Raw genomic sequence first — 19,883 nt, forward strand, 5'->3', positions numbered from 1 at the left:
GCCAGCGTATAGGAAGTCATGAAAGTACTCATTGACGCAGTGTAATTATTTTTAGGATTTAATTTTCTTTCTGAGGTTTGGTGTTCACATTTAATGTATGATTGTTGATCTATATATGTTGTATTAACTGATTGCTTTTATTGATTTCAAGTTGTGGTAAAGAGGGTTTTATTTATATCATTTATTTATTGCATTTAGATAAATGAATTCATGTATGTTCGTTGAATTTGCATTTCTGTTTTTGCAACATGTACTCAATATGGGTTGTTTATGCCCTTTTAATGAGGTGAAAAGGACAGTTTACATTCAGATGTTATAATTTTATAAAGGACAAAGATAAGCCAAAAATGGTATGTTTATATCATTCTAATAAATTTGTATTTAGTTAGAAATAACAGGTGCAAATGATATTACGTTCGATAAAATAGCCCACTTCATATCTAAAATTATCTTGATGGGAATGTAAGTTTCCACAGATCTACTTTCATTTTATGTTTTATCAGTTATTTATGACAACAGTTGTATCTTGAATACACAAGTAAATATTTAGTATATTGGATAAGAAGAGATTAATATTGTAATATCCATGTCATAGTAAATTATGGAAATATTGGTTTGTGTATTGAATATACAGGTTTACTTAGGAAATAACCTTATGTAATAACCTCTACCACCAAGGGAGTTCGTTTATTTACCAACGCTGATAACAGTTTTTTTTTACATCAAAGACATCATACAGGTAGGAAGTGTTCTGATTTTTTACCTGGAGTATTTTCCTTTTTAATTCCTTACATATTATTCAGTAAATCAGTCTAAGCTTTGACATAGAGGGGGAAATTTGAATTGCATTCAGTTCTTGGTTTAGTTTAAAAGCATTTACTGGCAGGATTTGAGCATTCATTTAAGTCCATTTATCACGTACATGTATGACTCATAAGTTTTACCTTGGATCGGTAAATGCACATTGTGATTAGCAATTTTATGCTATCAATATTGAAAATCTCTATGTACTTAATGGATTCAATCTGCTTAATTTGAATGTGCTCTTTCACTACAAAAGTAATTCTTAGATTTACCAGTTTTGGTAGACAAACCCTTTACAATGACATTATTTTTTAAAAAATGTATAAATCTAAAAAAAAAGTACCTTTCAATTAAACATGATATTTTAAACTAAGTCAATTAATGTTGAGCAATGTGCACTGTCATATATTTCTTATAGTGTGACCTATCTGTTTTTGAATTGCTTTGTACAAGAAAATTTTTGTTATTATAACAAGATGCTCTTTACTTTCCAACAATCTGGTTTCCTGCCATGAATCCACTGCTCTTCTATTTCTGTCTATTTAGCCTCTGGAGATTTTAGCATCTTTTATGTAACTCATGTGTCTAAATGGATTTTATCAGCTTCAAATCCACAGTGTTTTTGCAGTAGTTGCAATTAAACAACAGACAATGATTTAAGAAAAGCTTTTAGCCATTGCAGAAATGTGATAACACAGATAATTTTGATTTGTTATCAAAGTCTTTATCTTTTGAGAGCGTTTAAAAAGATTGTCAGAGTCTAGCAGCCATGTACAAGGTGGTTGAAATGCAGATGCATGACCTTTAATTAATATATAGTCTTGCATTTCAAACATGATCAAATACTGCTTGTCAATTTCATCTGAGTGTAAAAACAAATTAATGGTAGATTGATGTAAGTTTCAATGAAATGTACAATTCTGGACTGAAGCTGTGAGTCGTGGATTTCAGTTCAGTTTTAGACTAGAATCAATATTGTATTGATATATCATGTGGTATCCATGTGAAGTATGCCTATTTTAGATAATTCTGGAATTCCTATGAGAGGGAGATCTAGCAAATGAATATCAGGATGTGATACAGTAATGATACATTATTTGTAGGGGTGCATTTTTAAAAGGGGAGTCCAGTAATGAATTATTTTTATACAACATACAAATGCATTGAGAGCTACTAATCACTAGGACATAACAATGCCATTTAACGAAACAGATAAAGTTAATTTGAATAGCTTGTTTGTTTTGCCTTTTGCTGCTATATGATTTATGCATGGAGTCCCTATTGTTCAACTTTTTATAAGGTAACCCTCAGAAGAACCTCTTTTGATGCTTCTGGTTGGTATTTCCTTCCATTGTAGATTATATCCTTTTAGAATGCATGGAATTTATGTCAATAGGGACCATTAGAGTTCTTACAATTGACCATGTCTAGTCTATGATAAAGTTAACATTATTGTAGCTTTCGATCTGGCCTCACTTTGATAGAGTCCAGGTTTATTAAAGTTCTTTGCTTGACAACTAAGCTGACTTAGGCCCAATGACTGAGGTGTATTTAAGATTATGAATGATCAGTCATGGAAGACAAGTTTTAAAGTGACTAAAGAGTTAAAAGATAACTTGTGGTTGATAATATTCCTATGAATTTGTGATAACATATGTACTGTACCATTTTATCTGTAACATAAACCAGGTTCCTTCATCTCTGTTACAAGGGTTTCCTCCTTGTTATGTTAATATTAGGGAAAAAATAGCCAAATGTTGTCTTAACAGGTTAAATTGAAAATTGTCTATTGAGCTATAATATAGATATTTTAATACTTGAAGAGAACAAAGGTGAGAACAGTCATCTCTGTAAGTTCTAGAACAGGTTTTAGTGGTGAAATGGTCCAAGTCATAATGTCACAATACTAAAATGTATTCTATAAATATATATTACAGCTAACACTAAACATAATCACAGTCTAACAGCTATGGCTAAAATAATTTTTAATTTAATTATTTTTAGCCAATATAGGACCTTCTATTACTCACTCTTATCTTCACTATTGATATTGAGAACAGAAATGTATATAAATTACACAATATTATATATATCTTCTATAAAACAAACTTGTGAAATTGTATTTTAGCAATCTATCATGAAAATGTATATTGAAAGAAATGTTTCCTAACACACAAAGACAGACACAAAAACAATCTTTAAGATATTTCAATAGGTTTGGCAAATTAATCTGTTAGCTAAAAAAAACATAACATTGACATAAACTCTTAATGAACTTCTTGCTGAAGTACTATTAGGGATTCTTTCATTCATTAATGTTTTCTCAGCTGATCAGAAAATTCCGTACTTCCTATATCCAGGGATAGTAATAGATTATTGGCAGGAAATGAACTGGTCACTCTAAGTAAATGGTCATTAGAAGAAAATTATGGCTTGTGTCATGTGTAGTATGTTTGGCAATTGACATTTGTCATTCACTTATATAAACTTAGTATGACCCTTTGTAATATGGTTGATTGGTGACATGTTTTATGTAAGTAATGTTATAGATAGTACTTTTTTGTTAGCTATTGATGCATGTCAGGATGTGTAATTCTCCGACAGGAAGGGTAGACTTTAAAAAAGGGTGGATGTTTCAATCCAGAAATTTGAAATAGGATGTTCAAGGCTTTGATATGCTCAGTTTTGCCCAAACTTTGTACAAAATTAATAATTTTTTCCAACAAAAATGGTGGTCACCCACCCCAGGATCCACCACTGCAACAGTATTTAATTTTTAATTTAATTTTCATCTTAAAGCTAACTGACTTTTTGTCCCATGGAAGTCTTTGATTAGTTTTGGAAAGGAGATGATGTGGAGATGTGTGGATGTCACCAGAAAACAATATTAATTTACAAATATTGAATAATGATGAACTATGACCTTATGAGTTGTTATCTGGTGTAATACAGTGCTTGATGCATCACATTAAAATAGAAATATTAAAATAAATATTTAGAAATACTTCAATTGAAATAAACACAGTCTATATTTCCTACTTCTTTTGACAAAGCTCTGTTTGTTTTGCGGGTCATAGAGAGAGAATGCTATAATGAAGAATTATCTCTTTTATGCAAGAAATAGACCCATTAATTGATAAAATTACATTGAGGCATTACATTACAGACAAAATAAAGGAAATTGATCTAAAAAATTATCATATTTATTTCACAAACTTACAAATTGAACAAGTTTCTTGAACATCTTCCAAATCACATGTGGTTTTGAGAGGGTAACGTTAGATGATGGCAAAATAAATTCATCAGTAATTTGGCAGGAGAAAAATTATTAGCAATCACTTGTGTTTTTAGTACCAGTAGATTTATTGATATTTAAATTGGTTGTGTGTGATTATTTGATAAAGTGATGAAGAAAGATTGCTGCTGATATTCCATGAAAAATCACATGAAAAAGCCAAGAATTCTGGTTACTTTATGTTATGTTGCTTGAAATTAAAAATAAGATTAATAGTTTCTATTCAAATTTGAATTATGTTTTGGTTCTGGCCTTTTACTGCATGTGCATCTGTTTGGTACAGGCTTTAAACTCTTCATTTTGGCTTTCTGTTATTTTCTTGTTACCATAGTTACAATATCCCCTGCGTGAAAGTCCTGACAAGGAAATTCCCACTATGTACCATGCAACAGCCAGTTCCAATGGTAGTTTGAAATATGAATATTTCAGAGTAAATAATGTGCTAGGATGTTAACATCTAAACAATCATCTACAAAGACTATTATTTAAAAGATATTTACATTACCCAATGGGAAGATCACAAGCCTTCCATATCTAACTGCATGCTTAAGTTATTGCTCCTAAATATTGTATTTTGTATCTCAATTGTCTTTTCTTATAAATGGGAGGAAAATGAAAATTGGCAGTTTGGATTGATGTATGAGGAGGGATCATTTCCTTGGGTCACTCATCCTGAATGAATTGGTTGAGATTACAGGAGGTTCCAGGTTATGCAATATTGACCAAAGTGGTGATAACTCAATTTTTTTCTTTTGTTTCAGATTTTCTGGATTTTAATGAAATAAGAAGATCTATAAATTGTCTGAGATTTGATGTTGATTGTCTGGTAAGTTCAATTAGCACAATAGTTGAAATAATTGATGTTGGATCATTGACAAAGATTCCGTTAAAAGTTCTATGGCGGTAGTAATGATTGGTGGTGATTTACAAATGATGATTTAGTTATGTTGGAAGGAATGTTACTTATCTGTAAACAAAGTTCAACTTTTGAAAATAAGGGAAGACTATAAATTCTTGATCTTTGACTTATGAAATTCAAGGTTCCTCTTAGTCAAGTTCAACTGAACTATAAGCAGAGCAGTGCCTTTAAGGATTCACTTTAGTTTGCATTGATACACATTACCAATAGATGGCTTTATGTATAATTGTTCAGAATTCACTGTTCAAATAATAATAGGCAGATATAATGCATTATTGTAAAAATTACAAAATGTTAGGTAAAGATATCTGTATTATTGTCATTATTGGCCCTTTTGGAGAAATTCTGACAACCCTATTGTGTTTAGGACAGTAGAAGTTGTTCAGATTGATGTTTTTGAGAAAAAGATAGGACATTTTATTATAATGGAGGTCAGTCTACGTAGTAATTGAACTTCAGGTTATGTGATCTCTTATATCGGTTTGCCAGCCTATTGAAACTTATAGTGTAGTGACTTTAGGTGACTGGCTGGTTATACCAAACTTGTTATTATTGTTATTGTAAACAAAGGGATACAATTAAAAAAGGGTAGTTCAACATTACTGATTGTATAATACAAAAAAAGTAGAGGTGATTGTGTTGAATAATGTGCAGGACACATTTTTTTAAGTACATTCCTCTGTGTGTTTTTCAGATTTCAGAATTGCAAACGCTTAAAATATAGAACAAGGTCAGTTAAAATGATATTGTATTCCTTATTTTCTCAGCTTAAAATTTTAAAACATGTTGAATAAGAATTTCATAATCATATTAAATAAAACTTGGTGTTTGTGCCACTTCAGCAAATTTAAATAAACTCTATGAGAGAGGGTTCAGTGGATTATGAATTGGCTTGGTGAACCGACTTTTGATAACAAGATTGTCATCTCACCGAATATGACCTCAAGTGTTCTGCTCGATTTAATATCATTATTTTGACTAAGGTTTAAATAGACCTATTTTACACCTGGATGTAACTTGTATATCTAGATAAGTATATAATCATAAGGTAATTATGGTATTATCTTGTCTATTTCATAACATTAAGCTTGTTCATTTAAGGGCAGGACCACCATTTTCAAGGTCTGATAATTTTGTTTGTTTATTTGAACTTGATATTGAGATTGTGAAGCAATCACCTGTTTTAATTAAAACACTTCCTTTTGATGTTCCTTTGAGGGAAACATAAACAGGTGCTTACAATTTATGTCAATTTTATATGCATTATTTCTGCAATTTTGATGCAACATTTAGAAATTGATAGCCGGTACTAATGGGTGCAATCATGTATTTGGTTTGCACCATCAGAAATGATCTGAATTTCATTTATCATAAAATCGGCAGATGATATCCCCTTGTAACGAAGTACAGATTTCTATGACCCATCACTTTCTATTTAATTTCATGTAATGCACTTGAGCATTTTTGATACCTGAGTAAGCTAACTGGATACTGTGTTACAAATTGGAAATAAGAAATCTTTATTTCTGGCAAGGTCAGTATGATATATTCAGTAACTTAATACTTTCCTATTTGTATGTACTGTTTGAAGTGGATTTTGACACGTAAATGGCACTTTTTTTCCCTTACACTGTAACTTAAACTTGAAATGTTTTCAACGCTATATCTTTATACATCATACAGTGCATATTTTCAAAGCTAGTTTGCCTGTTCTGAGAAAACATGTTTTTTTTTCTTTATTTTTTAATAATTTAATTTCAGAAATAACACACTTCCTGATTGGATAAAAAATGTGTCCAACATCTCATAGACCAAATTTTGTAGTGTGACATTGACGTCATCAACTTTTTTTGATAGTTTACTTGTTAAATTTTTATATTTGAATTAATTTATTAGGAATGACTGTTATGATTTTTTAGTATATTTGAAATCATCTCAATGCCCATGATGCTACACAGGTTGTTTAGTGTGCAACATGTGATTGAGGTTATAGACCAAGAAATATAACAGTCATTCCTTAATTAGTTTTACTGTCACTATCCCCCACGAGGGCACCGAAATTTAAATATTCAATGAGCAATATTGACCACAATTTACATTCCAAGATTCAAATAAGGGGTGCATTAGATTTGTTTTGCATAAAAAAGCCAGAAAACAACACTTTCATGAATTTGAGGGCCCTGAAATGGTTTTCTTGGTTGCTGAGGACTATTTCATGCATTAAAACCTCCATGGACATTTTCAAAAGTTGGCAGGTATGAGTACAAGAATGAATATTCAATTGTATAATTAGTGTACATGTACTATATTAGAGAGAGAGACCATTACATGATGTAGGAGATTTGGCCTCTTTAGGTTTTACAGTGTCAGAAACATATATACTTTTTATTGTGCAAGGATGAGTAACAAATGTTTTCTGAATAACTAATTTAATGCTAAGTAGTTGAGTTCAAATTTCATATTAAATTGTGCTTGTGAAGAAGCCTTTGATGATAAAAGTACAGCTATATTCTCCTAATCAGCTTTAACTTGATAAGAAAAGATATGACAAGTTTCTATTTCTTAACATGACAAAGAGATGATTAAGTCTCCTTTTATAGGCGGAACAAGCATGGATTTTCCTATAATTTATTGAGAAAATTATAGTTCTGTAAATACCTTTATTAGTAAATTGATTTCCTTTTATCAAGCGCCATAAATCGCCACCACACTGTTTTCAGTAGGTGGAGAGATGATATCTATAAATAGGTAATATGAGATGAAAGAACAATCTAAATATATTGGTTACAATTAACATATGGTATTGTCGTTTTGCCTTCTGTATATGTGATTCATTCATCCTTTTTTTTTTTTACCTGTCCACAATAAAGACAGGTAATTGTTAGCCCCTTCTTTTGAGTCAGATCAAAACAATTACTTTGTAATCATTAATAGATAGTTTTCATCGATTACTTGTCAAGTGTTGGTAAAATTGACACTTAGTCTCAATGCAATATGATATTATTATCGCTGCAATATTACTTGACGTTTTGAGAAAATATCGTTGTAAATATGAACATAAATATTGTAAATATAGCTGTGTATTGTTGTTGTAGAGAATAGCTTTATGGGACTTCTAATTGGAAGGGCGACAGGTAACTACCGTTTGGCATGCAATTTTCGTTGCTTTGGTACAGGATATTGGAAAAACGATCTCCGATGATATTGTAGAGAAACCCAGTACAAAATTGGAGCAATCAACTAAGATTATTAAACTTTTAAGGACAATGCATTGTTTTTAGATCAGTAACGCACCATTGTTTGAGGAAATATTGTACTTGATTATTTCTCAGGAAGTGTAAACAATATCAATCTTGGAAATTTCATCTCAGATTACATTAGGAATAGCTAGGATTCTATGATATGAATACCGATTAACTTTTGAGTGCCTCCAATACTTCATATGGGAATAACTTATTTTTATTTTTCCTCAAATTGATTCACAGCAGGGAGGCCAAGACCTCAATTAATCAGCTAGTAATTTTGGGCTTCCTGTTTTTCGTTGTTTTAACAGGATACAACCCTCGACAAAACTGAAGATGGTGATTGCCATAAACTGAACTTTCAGTAAAAACGGATGTTAAGTTTATGGTATCTTGCTCTAAGGGGAATTTAGCCTACATATAGGCATGATATAGTGTATATTACTTCAACAGAAGGGTAAGGTCTTATTAAAAAGCTTTCAGACTCTAAATCTTAATCCATTTATTTATATCAAAAGTCAGAGCTTAAAATTCAAACTTTAAAGTGATTTACTTTATAGAATTGAATACTATTTCTTAAATGTAGAACTGAAAGCAAGATTTGTGTAGATATAATATAAACAACATTTCAGTTGTAGATTGGAGATCTATGTTAGAAGTATAAGCTTCTGATTTTTTATCCAACTTTTAAAGAAATATATTAAGAAATTTTATCTGTTTTTGTTTGTAAATTTGTCTCCTTTATCTTTTGCCTCTTTTGAAGTAACAGAAATTCATCTTGCTGATATCATAGAAACAGTGAAGTACTGCATGGTTTATGTAGAAAATAGTACTACTTAAAAATCAGAAAACGATAAAAAATGCCCCCCCCCCCCCTCAAATATTTTCAAAATAAATATTTTTGATTTTTACTCTGAAATTATTACTGTACACCAACTTATTTTTGTGAGCCATTTATTTTGCTTATTTTGCAAGAATGAAAAAAATCACGAAAATAAATTGTCTGAAATATGTCCCTTCATTATAGACCTACATATAAAAAAGGGTGATAGTCATGAAAATTGATTTGATAGCCTGAAATGCAATAAAAAAAAAACTTTTAGAATAGTCTGTTCATGGTAAGTTTTAGGTTTATTTTAGAGATCATTACAAGGTTTCCAGTACCAAGATAAGCACTTCGAAACCCTACCCCTAGACTGAAGTATACCAGTACCAAGATAAACACTTCCAGACCTTACCCCTAGACTGGTGTACCAGTACCAAGATAAGTACTTCCAAACCCTACCCCTACACCGATGTTCCAATACCAAGATAAGCACTTTCAAACCTTACCCCTAGACTGATGTTCCAGTACCAAGATAAACATTTCCAAACCCTACCCCTAGACTGATGCTCCAGTACCAAGATAAGCACTTCCAAACCCTACCCCTAGACTGGTGTACCAGTACCAAGATAAGCACTTCCAAACCTTACCCCTAGGCTGGTGTACCAGTACCAAGATAAGCACTTCCTTACCAAACCCTACCCCTAGACTGATGTACCAGTACCAAGATAAGCACTTCCAAACCCTACCCCTAGACTGGTGTACCAGTACCAAGATAAGCACTTCCAAACCCTACCCCTAGACTGGTGTACCAGTACCAAGATAAGCACTTCCAAACCCTACCCCTAGACTGATGTTCCAGTACCAAGATAAGCACTTCCAAACCCTACCCCTAGACTGATGTTCCAGTACCAAGATAAACACTTCCAAACCCTACCCCTAGACTGATGTACCAGTACCAAGATAAGCACTTCCAAACCCTACCCCTAGACTGATGTTCCAGTACCAAGATAAGCACTTCCAAACCCTACCCCTAGACTGGTGTACCAGTACCAAGATAAGCACTTCCAAACCCTACCCCTAGACTGGTGTACCAGTACCAAGATAAGCACTTCCTTACCAAACCCTACCCCTAGACTTGTGTACCAGTACCAAGATAAGCACTTCCAAACCCTACCCCTAGACTGGTGTACCAGTACCAAGATAAGCACTTCCAAACCCTACCCCTAGACTGGTGTACCAGTACCAAGATAAGCACTTCCAAACCCTACCCCTAGACTGGTGTACCAGTACCAAGATAAACACTTCCAAACCTTACCCTTAGACTGGTGTACCAGTACCAAGATAAGCACTTCCAAACCCTACCCCTAGACTGGTGTACCAGTACCAAGATAAGCACTTCCAAGCCCTACCCCTAGACTGGTGTACCAGTACCAAGATAAGCACTTCCTTACCAAACCCTACCCCTAGACTGGTGTACCAGTACCAAGATAAGCACTTCCTTACCATACCCCTAGACTGTCATTATACTTGTCTTAATTAACACAATACACAATCATTAAATCAGGATTATACCTTTTTTTCTTCTAAATCCCTTAAATAATCAATTTTTCATCAAGTAATAGACAGCCATTCTTAGAAAAATCTCTGTGAATTATTGGTGATTACATGTAAATTCAATTACAGAGTGTGTTTTTGGTGTTCTTAACTAAATTAACCATTTTGTACTATAATAGGCTAACACAGCTAGAAGCATTTTAATTTGTGAAGGTTGTTAAAATCTTTTCAGAACTTCTCTGATAGTATAACAGTTTTTTTCTTTTATTGATGAAAAATCTTTTTTTTCCGCCTGTGATCTTATTTTTTTTTTCAAATTTAACCTCCATATGGACTCAGCTGAACTTATTGGAACTAGGAAAAATAATCTCAATATAAAAAAAATGATGATGGGGAATATAATTTTAATAGATGCATAACATTTAATATTTGGACTAATTGCAGTGGTGCAGTGTTGAAAATGTTGTTAAAAGAGATTGAGTAAAGTAAAGCACGTTTTTAAATCTGATTACAAAGAAATTTTCATAAATATTTGAAATTGATATGGATTATAATTTTATTTAAAATCTCTCCTGTGATGAGTAAAAACAAATGTAAACAAACATTTAATCAGGTCTAGTTAATTGAGTCCTTTTACACTTGTGTTCTGGTAATAGTAGGCGAGCTTATATGAGCTTGGTTCCAAGGCTAGGCTAGTTGAAAAGTACACATTGAAAAGTACACATGTGCATTCATTTCCTCATCTTCAGTTTTTTGTGTGTGATTGTATTTTATTCTGTTCACTACATTCTGTATGTAGATTTCTCTGTTTCATGTTTCCAGGTTTCAGTCATGTCTTTGTTTCCAGGTTTTGGTCATGTCTTTGTTTCCAGGTTTCGGTCATGTCTTTGTTTCCAGGTTTCAATCATGTCTTTGTTTCCAGGTTTCGGTCATGTCTTTGTTTCCAGGTTTCCGTCATATATTTGTTTCCAGTTTTCAGTCACGTCTTTGTTTCCAGGTTTCGGTCATGTACTTGTTTCCAGGTTTCGGTCATGTCTTTGTTTCCAGGTTTCGATCATGTCTTTGTTTCCAGGTTTCGATCATGTCTTTGTTTCCAGGTTTTGGTCATGTATTCTTATGTATCTACTTGTGAAGTACATATTACTGTGTAGTGGGCTACCAATTTTCATGGATTTCAGGGGCAAGGTAAACCATTAAATTTGAATTCCAATGAAAAGGAATTTTTACTTAAAATCGTATGACAGTATCTTCAATAATCCATGAATTGTGCTTTTCACTTAAACAAAGAAAATTGATACTCACGAATATAAGTACTTTCACAGTAAATACCGCTGAGATTTTGAAGCTGAATCTAAGGTTATACAGACCCGTGCAGGTCCGGGTGTCAAAAGAATAGGCCTGCAGCAGCGCTAAGCTTGTCGTAAAAAGAGACTAAATACTGCTCAGAACCATAGCCAGAGGCTAGGGCGCTCTGCCCATAGAGCAACTGGGTTGTGTGCCCCAGGTGGTGGAATGGGGTTCCCCTGGTGTGTTACATGCTTGGGTTGTCAGACTATAATATGAAAAACCTGACCGCAAACCACACGGTGTTGGGAAAGATGCCACATTCCTCGCACATTAAAAAACCCTACTGTGGTATTTTCCCGGAGTAGGAACCATAGGGCTCTGCCACCCGGAGGCTAAATTGCCCGACCCTACCTACCTCTCCCTATTTCCAGTGGCAATCAAAATTTCTCAACCCCATTATCCTTGTGTCCCATCCCATTTTTCATTTCATTATCATTTCATGTTCATTTTATCATCCATTTCATGTTCATCGCCTGAATATAGCTGAAATATTGCTGCTCGGGCATTAAACCCCAATAAACAAACAAAAACAAAACTAAGGTTATACAATAGAATATTGGTTTAAAGTACATTACTACAAAACATAAATGTCTGCTATACTTTAGCTATGGATTGTAATATCTCATTTTACCTCATTTATTTATCAAGATCACAGGTTTTTATTTCTATGAATTTTTTTTTAGACTATAACTGCTTTACAGGTGTTTTTTTATTTTTCCTTCTAAATACCAATGCTTCAGTGTTAAATTGCTTGTTGCCACTTCTAAATCAGTTTTTTAGTAATAGGAGGCAGTACTTTCTTCTGTTTTAATTTAGGCAGGAAATTGAAATTCCAATTCATTTTTGACAAGGCCCCTAGGAGACCGACAGATCAGGTTTTCCTATTAGAAAGATGTGATGTTCCTCAAGTTACGTCTAGACAGCTTTTAGGACTCTGATGAAAAAAGTTAGAAACTGTTTTGTTTCCTAGTAGGCTGATAAACACTTTCATCAGTTACAGAGTGGAGAGGTGAAATGAGAAAATTCATTGAAAAAAATCGATGTGATTTTATATTTTGATCCACTTTCAAGTTTTGTGTAGATTGTTTGTGAAGCCATAATGTCAATTTGCCATAGGCAGGAAGAGTGGTCTCTCAATATGTTTTATGCTTCATATTAAAGCGTAAACAGAATTTTTTTTAAGATGGCCTATGAAACCATCATTTACTTTTTGAGGTTCCTGAATTTTAACTTATTTTTCTTCAGGTAGTCTTTTAATTTTTTTATTTATTTTGATGCCTTGGGGTAAAATATATTAGCATACTATGCTAAAACACTCCTTTTCATAGGAAATGCATTGTATTAAAGGGACTTTCCAGTCATATTCGTTATATATTGATGCGTGCACATTATAGAATTTTACCAGCAAGGAAATACAAACCATACATATAATCTATATAAGTAGGAAGTTTGATGACCTTTACAAATTGGTTACCACTCCACACATCTTAAGTAACAGTTAAGGTTAAAAGTGTTCTTTCCATGAATGTCTTATAAGGAAGTATGGTGATGACCTATTCTTATGCTAATTGTACATTTGGCGCAATACCAAACTTGTAACAGTGTTCGTCTTAAGACTTTGTGGTTCAACATTGTTTTATTGCTCACTTTATTGGTATGGTCATTTTCTGTTGCTATGTGAGGTAATTAAATCTGTTAGATATGTTAAAATTTGTGTATACTTAAAATGTAATGATATTTCTGGATGGTCATCGTGTTTGAAATGTGTCCTCATGTTTATCAAATACATGATAATTCTTTTTAGTTATTATGCATTAAGGACTGTAGTTGTTTTTTTTTTTTTCTGTGGATGAATGATCGAGAAAGATGTTTTTTTATTTCTGTAACAAATTCAATATTGCTTGCCAGCAGGCTGCTATATAGATGTGTTGGCATTAAAAGTTGAGGTTAGAAGTGTCTATATATCTTGAGTGTCTTATTTTAAGGAAGTATGGTGATGACTTGTATCTATTCTGATACTAATCATGTGACGGTGTTTATCGTGTGGTACAATATTTGCTTAATTTGGTACTTTTTGCTACTTCTTTTGGTTTTTTATTACTTGAAGTTAAACTTTCTGTTAATAAGTTGAAATTTTTATATGCTTACAAGATTTGTGAGATAATGGTGTTTTCATGATGACCATATTTGAAAAATGTCCTCGTTTTTATCAAATACATGATAATTCTTTTTAGGTATTGTACATTAAGTTTTTTTATGGATGAAATAGAGCAAGCTGGAGTTCTTTATTTCTGTTAGTTTCAATCAGTAAATTGTTACCATGCCTCACTCTATGCCATCTGCTACTTTCATCAGGTTTTTTAAAGACCTTGACCACCCTTTCAGGTCTTGTACCATATATGTAGGTGTTAAGGGTTAGTAGAACCAACTGTTGTTTGAGTCAAAGCCCACCCCTTTGCTTAAACCTTACTGAAAACTTGGCTCAGAGTATGGTCTACTATGGCTACTACACTGACATTGGTATGATGGCATTTTCCCACTCTGTCTGTCTTGTCTGTCTTGGATGTCGACCAGTAGTGATGCCAGATGCCTATAAATCTAAATTAAATGCTACATACTATATACAGGACAGACCAGCATGCATGATATGGTTGTGATATAAAATATTCATGGTTGTCTATTTGTTTTATGAACCCTTGTTCTGACCAGAATCAATATTTGTGACCCTTTGTTATTTCCCACAGATAGATTTTTTTTCTACAGACTTGTATGAATTTTGTCCACAAATAATGTTTATTCGACAAGATTGCTATCTATTAATTGGAAAAAAGTAACTTAGTCCATACATATGTCACACTTAGAAATAGCCACTACTGTGATAGATTGAATGTTGAGAAATATTGGGGAAAGTTTTGTCCTGCTGATTAGCTGTTATAGCATTGTGTACACTGACACAAGTGATTATTGAGGAATTGGATAATAATTGAATGTTTGCTTAATCACCAGACATTAGGAATATATTGGATGATTTTTTTAGCCCAGTCATTTTTCCCTTGTCCATCTCTTGTCAGAAGAAATTGCATTTTGATAATGACATCCTTCAATGGAGACTGGGTTGGTTTGATTACAATTCGAAAAAGAGATTGCTTGGATAAAAGTTTTTTGGTAGAATTATTACCATGAATTGCTTGTTATATCAAGTAAAATAGATTTTCAGAATATCCTCCCCACATTTTTCATGTTTTTGTCTACAGTCTATATTAAAACAGTTGTAATTCTTCAATATATGTTATTTTTATTCCCAAGTAGTAATTCATTTACATAACGGTCCATATTTACTGAAAATTGAATACTATAAGGCTTCTCATGTCCAGCAAGTTTTAAAAAACAAATTGCTTGCAAATCTTTCTTTTGTCAATTTGGAAAGAATTTTGGAAATACATTACTGAAAAAACTAAACAATTATGAAAGAACTGGAAACTAATTGACGAAGAACAAAGTCTTCATTGAACAGTTCATTTGTTTCATATACAGCAAACAAAACTTGTTCTGTATCAGTAATATTCTTGGATGTTGTCTAATGAAATATTCAATGGTATTTATTTTGTGGTTTTGTAGGAATAATAGATGTTTTTTTGTACGTAAATTATTTATTTTTTACATATTTTTTTATTTTTGGCTTATTGTCTTTACTGCAAAACATATGACACATTATACATTTGACTGTAATGGAAAAAACTCTTCAATGCAGAATCTATCATCATTGTGGTCATGTGATTACATTTTGTCAATTTTTTTCTCACCTGCAACAAAAGTCACAGAAGGCAAGACTTAGGTTTTGCTTTTCCGACAACAGTGTTGGTGATGGCGGCATCCACAAACTTAATGTTAAGTTTTTTGATAAGTTCATTTCAACATGAACCCCTTATGCTAGGTCAATGATATTTGGTGCACAGATGCATTACCATCTTTGCATCACAGATCCATGCCAATTTTATGCATATACCCTCACAGTCATGGTCTGTTGACTTAGAAAATTCAATTTTTTATGTTAAGTTTAATGACAAGTTCACTTAAACTTGAACCCCTTATGCTAAATCAATGATATTTGGTATACAGATGTATTGCCATCATATTCCCTTGCAGTCTAGTGCATTTTTTAGTGGTAACACAAAAATGATAATTTTATAATTTCATATTATTATTCAAAATATGAAAGCAATACCAAAAAATTTTTTTAAAAACACACCCTTATATCAAGAATATTGGACATGTGAGACTTGTATCTGCTGTGATAACAGTTTATTTTAACAAATCAAAAGATCAGTTGATCTTGTTTTGTTGCCTTATGTAGTACATATGTCACATGTTTGAAAAGCAATGACACAGTATATGTTTAGGGAGTTTGCTGAAATATTGTTTAGTAATGGTAATCTGTGACATTGTGTTATCATTTGGACAATACTGCCCTTAGGAAGCATTAAGGAAGATTATTTTTGTTGACATATTCTGTCTGATCTCTATGTAGCCAATGATAGGATTTGTCTCAAAAACTTTCCAAAAACACTTGGAGATCATTGTCAATCATTGTATATATTAAATATCATAAACTTTATCTTAAGCTGAATTTGACTGATGCCTGAAAAAAAATTTTAAATGACAAGGTGGAAGATCTTGTTGACCCAAAGAGTTTTAAAAACATTTACAGAAATATGTGTATTGTCAAGAATTTAGGTTTAAATAAGGTTTAATAAACAATGATGATAAACATACCCAAGGTTTACCTTACTCTTGGGCATAACAGAACTCATTCTTTTTTCTTTCTGGAATAATCATGATTTTATGGCTACCATATTAAGAAGCCATACTCAGAGACTGGCTAAAACAGTATATTTCATCACATAAAGAATGTAATATGTTACAGTCTGTTTTAAAATTTCCTGGTTACATCAAGGCTATATTTATTCTGTAATTCCTCCTAAATGTCTCTGTTTTAAGTGCAGAACTTGGTGTTTTCTTTGTAATTTCCTATTCGCCAGATCCTTCAGTTCAATATTGCCATATTGTAATGTAAATGACTTTTTATGGATTAAAGCATGCACTACCTACTTAGGAATTGTCAGGCAGAAAAGATTTTTATTGTCTTTCTTCTATAGCAGTGGTTAGTTTATTTAGCTGAAAAAAGGAAAGAACATTAAAAATCATTTACAAAAATCCTTCACATGACACGAAAGCTTTAAGTTTATGGTCTGAGCTGATCAAGTTCTATTTAGGATACTGATTTCTGGTGAGACATTCTGCTATGAAATTGATTTAAGAATCTGCAGCCAGGCTGCAGCAAATTGGAATTTTTCTGTCGTGTTCCATTCCAAAAAACATGAGGGTACATCATTTCTTTAATTTGCGCTAGAATTATTTAATGAAATTTGCTTCTGATATTACACATTAGTCCTTAGTCAGGCCTGGCATGTTTTTGTCTTTCCAAACTCTCCAATTTGATGACTGGGTGAAATGGACATGAAATGTATCTGGGTTGTCAATCAAAAACTGACATTCTAGAATTGCTCTCTGAGAAGATTGAATAATGCATGTATGTTGTGAATGTTTGGAGAGAATGAAATTGATGGGTTACATTCATATTGAGAAATGATCTGTCTCACATTAAATATTGTTTTGATAAGGGACTGAAGCTGCAATTTATAAAATTTGGTGTTGTATATAATCTTTTTTAAATGTACTTGAGGAAGTGTTTTATTACAATTCCATGCATGAGCTGCTAGGAGTGTCTTCATAACTTACTTTTCTGCCATTCAGGTATTTATTCATTCCTTAATAGCACTTCAATTTTTTTCACATTTGAACAAGCTTTGATAAATTAAAGCAATGTTGGATTTCTTCATCTTGTTTAATTATTATGTGCTTGAAGAACCAGCAATAACGGCCATATTCATCTGTATCTTTATGTGACAAAAACATTAATAGTGTCTGTATATTGTTTAATGAATAAGATAAAAAAAATATTGTAATAGTACAAAAATTTATGTCTGACAACTAAGATTGAAGGTATTCCAATTAACCAAAAAATAATCTACCATCTTTTTTTTCATTAGTGATTGGTGAGCAAGATAGGAAAAGTCAAGTCTTATTTGTACCCTTTTTTTAAAGTCATATCCATTTCATCCATCCACACACAGGTCATCTTTAACTTTCCTAATGATTATGCTGAGGAATTCAAGATGCTTGAATAACTGCTGATCTTTTGAGCTTTTGATAAACCCTTGCCCTTGTTAACAATGCTGATACACCTGGTCTGAAGGAAAATAATAGGATTATGAACCCTAAATGTTTGTTCCAAGTTTTGGTATCTGTACAGTTTAAGTCAGTGGGAGATATTGTTTGATCTTTGGAAATGTGAACAATGAATTGGATGCAGAGGTATTTTTGATAAAGAACAGGCTGAACTATATAAAACTTATTGAAAAATAAATGAGAGGCTTTTTGGATAAAGAGAATTAAGCTACCTATAGGACAGGTGCGATATGATTTGAACAAATATTTTCTTTTCGATTAGTCATTGTGTACCTAAAGAAATTTGTTTGTGTTCTGCTTGTCATAGTAGGTAATAGGACAGGTTTTAAAATATTGTAGGTTGTAAATTAATATTCTAAGTAAACTATATAGGAAGCCTAGCTAAGAATGTATTGACCAAGGATATACTTTGTGGCATTGGTCATATATTGTTTTGTTTTTATTTGTGATTTCATTGACTGCAATAATTTAGTAAACCCGAAGATTTTGGACACAATTTTAATATTTAGCCACTTATTTAGTCCTTTATTATTATAGGTTGTCTGACTTCAGGTCTATATACCCCCTCTCAAAAAGTTGTTGGTGTTTTGTAATAACCTTGTCTATTTATCTGTTTTGTCAGTCATTCTCTCCATCCATTATTCTGTCCATCCAAATTTCATCGCCATAGTCCTTTTTTGTATGTACCAAATGCAAGCCATTTTAACAAGTTTTTCAAAGAAACTGAACCCCCCAACACTTAACGATCTGGTTGGCATTCTTATGGAAGAAGGCCAAGAACAGTAAATATTTTTCTTGGAAACTCAAACTATTTTCACTTCAGTAAATAGCTAAATGGTCTGAAATAAGTTATTTAAAAGTATCCAAATACTTTCAGTGGCTTCAATAAATTGAAGATTTGAATTTGCTCCATTTGGACAGTAAAGTGTCTGTTGGGTTGGAAAGGTACTACGTTTTTTTTTTTTTTAAATTAAAATCAAATCAAATCAAATTCAGAAATATGAAAACAGATTATTATCTCAACTCATGATTGATGGATTGATTTTAAAAAATGGTATGTGGCTTTATTTGTTCTTTTTTTAAATGAAAATGTCAACTTCTGTACAAGTTGGCATATACCTAGTACAACATATGTGTGCAACTTCATATTAATGTAGAAAAAGTCCTCTCAGTTATATAACAAACCAGTTTAGCTCAAATTGTTTATACAATGTCCCTTTAAAAGTTCAAGTGTACATCAAAATACTTGTCAAAATAAATACTATTTACATGTAGAATATAATATATGTTAAACTACTTTTTATGTTTAAGGTGAAGTAGAAAAAAAAGTACTGTTCTTTCCTTCATGGGAATGTGTTGAAAAGGGGGTTGGGGACTTTTTTTTCTTTTTAGATGTTTTTCCTATTTTAGGACAACATTGAATATTGGAACTTAGTTGGTCAAATACTACAGATGGTATAATCACAAATGGCAACAAACAATCTTGAATATATTAAAAGGAGAATTTCAGGCTTAACTGTTCTAATTTGCAGTTTTCAGTTTCAGTATCACTGTGTATCAAAGGTCATGCTCCTATGATGAATTAGA

At 32.3% G+C, this 19,883-nt stretch overlaps 1 protein-coding gene across 1 annotated transcript in view; it reads left to right on the plus strand.

Moving 5' to 3' along the window:
* Positions 1-19,883, plus strand: part of LOC148627365 (plexin-A4-like) — a 119,614-nt gene that overhangs the window by 50,504 nt on the left and 49,227 nt on the right. Inside the window, exon 2 of the mRNA XM_088571795.1 lies at positions 4,861-4,925. The gene's annotated coding sequence lies outside the window, so the exon portion shown is untranslated. The remainder of the gene's footprint in view (positions 1-4,860; positions 4,926-19,883) is intronic.

This window comes from Perna viridis, chromosome 1, assembly GCF_037379345.1.
Source record: "Perna viridis isolate PV_CMFRI_1.1 ecotype Kerala chromosome 1, ASM3737934v1, whole genome shotgun sequence".
Taxonomy (NCBI): domain Eukaryota; kingdom Metazoa; phylum Mollusca; class Bivalvia; order Mytilida; family Mytilidae; genus Perna; species Perna viridis.